The following is a 5,416-nucleotide window of genomic DNA, read 5'->3' as shown; positions in this document are numbered from 1 at the left end:
GTATTTGTTATTTTTTGCACTTGTTAGTATTCACATCTTTTTGTTTCACACCTTTTTGTTTCACACCTCTTTGTTTTAACAGTTTTTTGTTTTTATATATATACAGAATTTTATGGACTTTGAAAGAAAAAAATTTGTTCTTTGAGTATTACTAATGATATCACCCTTTGGTAATGATTTTAAAATTTGCAAAGTTTTGATCCAAAAATTATGTTTCTTTGTCGTACCCCCTGCTTTCAATGTTGGCACCCATTAGTTTTCACAAATTTTTGTTTTACACCTCTTTTTTATAACTTTGTTTATATAAAGTTGCAATGTTTTGATCCAAAAATTGGGTTTCTTCTAGTACCCCTAGCTTTCAATGTTTGCACTTCTTAATTTTCACACCTTTTTGTTTCACACTTCTTTGTTTTCACAACTTTTTGTTTTTATGTATATACAAATTTTTATAGAATTTGAAAAGAGTTTTTGTTCTTTGAGTATTATTAATGATCTCACCCTTTGTTAATGATCTCAAAAGTTGCAAAGTTTTGATCCAACAATTGTGTTTCTTTGTCGCACCCCAACTTCCCATGTAGGCTTCTGTTAGTTTTCACACCTTTTGTTTTACACCTATTTGTTTATATATAGTTGTAATGTTTTGATTCAACAATTGTGTTTCTTCGTCGTACCCCTAGCTTTCAATGTTTGCACTTGTTAGTTTTTGCCCCTTTTTGTTTTGCACCTTTTTTGTTTCACAGCTCTTTGTTTTCACACATTTTTGTTTTTATATATATACAAATTTTTATGGACTTTGAAAAAAGTTTTTGCTCTTTGAGTATCATTAATGATCTCACTATTTGTTAATGATCTCAAAATTTGCAAAGTTATGATCCAACAATTATGATCCAACAATTTTGTTCTTTGAGTATCATTATTGATCTCACCCTTTGTTAATGATCTCAAAATTTGCAAAGTTTTGATCCAACAATTGTGTTTCTTTATCGCACCCCCAACTTTTCATGTTGGCACCCGTTAGTTTTCACACTTTTTTGTTTTACACCTTTTTGTTTACATAAAGTTGCAATGTTTTGATCCAACAATTGTGTTACTTCGTCATACTCTTACCTTTCAATGTTTCCACTTGTTAGTTTTCGCATCTTTTTGTTTCACAGCTTTTTGTTTCACACCAATTTGTCTTCACATGTCTTTAACTTTATATATATACATATCTTTATGGACTTTGAAAAGAGTTTTTGTTCTTTTAGTATTATTAATTATCTCACCTTTTGTTAATGATCTCAAAAGTTGCAAAGTGTCGATCCAACAATTGTGTTTCTTCGTCGCATTCCCAGTTTTCCATGTTGACACCCGTTAGTTTTCACACTTTTTGTTTTACACCTTTTAGTTTATGTAAAGTTGCAATGTTTTAATCCAACAATTGTGTTTCTTCGTCGTACCCCTAGCTTTCAATGTTTCAACTTGTTAGTTTTCGTACTTTTTTGTTTCACACCTCTTTGTTTTCACACTTTTTTGTTCTTATGTATATATATATATATATTTGTAAGGACTTTGAAAAGAGTTTTTTTTTCTTTGAGTATTATTAATGATCTCATCCTTTGTTAATGATCTAAAAATTTCCAAAGTTTCGATATAACAATTGTGTTTCTTCGTCGCACACCCAGCTTTCCATGTTGGGACACATTAGTTTTCACACCTTTTTGTTTTACACCTCTTTGTTTATAAAAAGTTATAATGTTTTGATCCAAAAATTATGTTTCTACGTTGTACCTCTACCTTTCAATGTTTGTACTTGTTAGTTTTTGCACTTGTTAGTATTCACATCTTTTTGTTTCACACCTTTTTGTTTCACACCTTTTTGTTTTCACACTTTTTGTTTTTATATATATACAGAATTTTATGGACTTTGATAGAAAAAAAATTGTTCTTTGAGTATTATTAATGATCTCACCCTTTGTTAATGATCTCAAAATTTGCAAATTTTCGATCCAAAATATATGTTTCTTTCTCGCACCCCCACCTTTCCATGTTGGCACCCGTTAGTTTTCACAAATTTTTGTTTTACACATCTTTGTTTATAACTTTGTTTATATTAAGTTGCAATGTTTTGATCCAAAAATTGGGTTTTTTCTCTTACCCCTAGCTTTCAGTGTTTGCACTTGTTACTTTTCATATCTTTTTGTTTCGCACTTCTTTGTTTCCACACCTTTTTGTTTTTATGTATATACAAATTTTTATGAAATTTGAAAAGAGTTTTTGTTCTTTGAGTATTATTAATGATCTCACCCTTTGTTAATGATGTCAAAAGTTGCAAAGTTTTGATCCAACAATTGTGTTTCTTTGTCGCACCCCAACTTTCCATGTAGGCACATGTTAGTTTTCACACCTTTTTGTTTTACACCTATTTGTTTATATATAGTTGTAATGTTTTGATCCAACGATTGTGTTTCTTCGTCGTACCCCTAGCTTTCAATGTTTGTACTTGTTAGTTTTTGCACCTTTTTGTTTCATACCTCGTTGTTTTCACACATTTTTGTTTATATATATATGCAGATTTTTATGGACTTTGAAAAAAGTTTTTGCTCTTTGTGTATCATTAATGATCTCACCATTTGTTAATGATCTCAAAATTTGCAAAGTTGTCATCCAACAATTGTGATCCAACAATTTTGTTCTTTGAGTATCATTACTGATCTCACCCTTTGATAATGATCTCAAAATTTGCAAAGTTTTGACCCAACAATTGTGTTTCTTTGTTGCACCCCCAACTTTTCATTTTGGCACCTGAAATGACCGACCTTTTTTTTTTAATAAATAATAAATAATATATATATATATATATATATATAAATAAACTACAACTAGTGGTCTCATATCCACTAGCCACCTAACCATATTCACAATCAACAGCGCAATAACATAAATCAATATTCAATAATAAACCAATAATAACCAATAACAATCTGATATTATAGCAAAGGCAATATTCCAATACCAAACAACAAGAAACATGAAACCAGCAACCTAGCAATGTTTCTAATGACTCAACTCTAGCAACCTAGCAATGCCAGACAACATCCAATCGAGTCCCAAGAACATCCTCCTCTTCATTGCCTTGATTCCACGATCACACTTTGCCTTTACCTGCACCACAAACACAAATTGAGATGCATGAGTATTTGATAAACACTCAGTGAGGCAATCCTCCCATCTACCGGGCTATACACACAAGCAATAAGATCTCTACATGCCACAAACAACAATCAATAAAACAAACCAGGCAATATACAAAGCATGCGACGTCCATCGTAACTGAACAAGGGGTGTCGACCGACACCAGATGGTGTCGATCGATACTGAATATCTGGTGTCGACCGACACCAAACTGGTGTCGACCGACACCCTGCCCGACACTCCCGAAAACCCTAGTTTGCATCGACCGACACCTCCACATGGCATCGTTCGACACTCGCCAAAGTCCCGAGCCGTCCTCGCGTTGGTGTCGACCGACACCCCAACTGGTGTCGACCGACACCGATGCCGAGCAGCGATTTCCCTCAATCAGAAACTCCGAATCTCGCCTCCAAGCTTCTCCAATCCGCTCCTTGCACTCCCAGAAGCCAAACCCAGCCCAGACAGCAACGAAATATCATAGAGAACTCAAAGAAACAACCACATAAGCACCAAATCACATAGAATCTAGAGATCTTAGCTTAGATAAGCCATGGTCATGCACTCACCTCTTTGCAGGAAGTTTCTGACCAATAAGGACGAATTCCCTCACTCCTAGCAAGCTTTTAACACCTTCCCAGCCTTAGATCTCCCAAGAACAGCAAGAAAATCTCACAAAAACTCCCAGGAACTCAAGAACAAAGCTTTCCTCCTCCTTCTCTCTGTTTTTGACAAAAGCGGCCAAAAACGGAGAAAAACTCGAGCTCCCTCCTTAAAAACCCGAGCTAGGATTTTTCCCTAAACCAACCCCGCAAACCGGACAATTAAAATTGAACCGACCAAACCGGCCACAACTGGTGTCGATCGATGCCTCACTAGAAGGTGTCGATCGACACCCTTACCAAAATACCAAAAATTGGTTTGCGGGCAACGAAATATCATAGAGAACTCAAAGAAACAACCACATAAGCACCAAATCACATAGAATCTAGAGATCTTAGCTTAGATAAGCCATGGTCATGCACTCACCTCTTTGCAGGAAGTTTCTGACCAATAAGGACGAATTCCCTCACTCCTAGCAAGCTTTTAACACCTTCCCAGCCTTAGATCTCCCAAGAACAGCAAGAAAATCTCACAAAAACTCCCAGGAACTCAAGAACAAAGCTTTCCTCCTCCTTCTCTCTGTTTTTGACAAAAGCGGCCAAAAAAGGAGAAAAACTCGAGCTCCCTCCTTAAAAACCCGAGCTAGGGTTTTCCCTAAACCAACCCCGCAAACCGGACAATTAAAATTGAACCGACCAAACCGGCCACAACTGGTGTCGATCGATGCCTCACTAGAAGGTGTCGATCGACACCCTTACCAAAATACCAAAAATTGGTTTGCGGGTGTTACAGCACCCGTTAGTTTTCACACCTTTTTGTTTTACACCTCTTTGTTTATATAAAGTTGCAATGTTTTGATCAACAATTGTGTTACTTCGTCATACCCTTACCTTTCAATGTTTGCACTTGTTAGTTTCGCATTTTTTTGTTTCACACCTATTTGTCTTCACACGTCTTTGTTTTTATATATATATACATATCTTTATGGACTTTGAAAAGAGTTTTTGTTCTTTGAGTATTATTAATTATCTCTCCTTTTGTGAATGATCTCAAAAGTTGCAAAGTTTCGATCCAACAATTGTGTTTCTTCACCCGTTAGGTTTCACACCTTTTTGTTTTACACCTTTTTTATTTATATAATGTTGCAATGTTTTAATCCAACAAATATGGTCTTCTTCGTCGTACCCCTAGCTTTCAATCTTTGCACTTGTTAGTTTTCGCATATTTTTGTTTTACACCTCTTTGTCTTTTTGTTTTACACCTCTTTGTTTCCACAACTTTTTGTTTTTATATATATACAGATTTTTATAGACTTTGAAAAGAGTTTTCGTTCTTTGAGTATTATTTCACACCTCCAAGTTTTAAAAATTATGAGTATTATTTTCTTTTAATTTATTAATCAACATGATTCACTCATCTTTATTAAAATTTGGATTGTTTTATTTATTGATTCCTTCATATAACTTTTGTTTGGTATCATTTTCCATTTATTCATGCATCAATCATCTCTTCCAATTATTAATCTAGGTAATTGATTGTTATTTCTAATTTTTCATAGATTTATATGTTTATATATTATAGCAAACTCACTTTTAGGTGTCAATTTAAATATAAGGGATAAATTGTTTTTATTATCTCATCT

The sequence above is a fragment of the Camelina sativa genome, chromosome 17, assembly GCF_030686135.1.
Source record: "Camelina sativa cultivar CO46 ecotype springtype chromosome 17, ASM3068613v1".
Taxonomy (NCBI): Eukaryota; Viridiplantae; Streptophyta; class Magnoliopsida; order Brassicales; family Brassicaceae; genus Camelina; species Camelina sativa.
The sequence above is the reverse complement of the archived record's forward strand: the minus strand, read 5'-3'. Positions refer to the sequence as shown.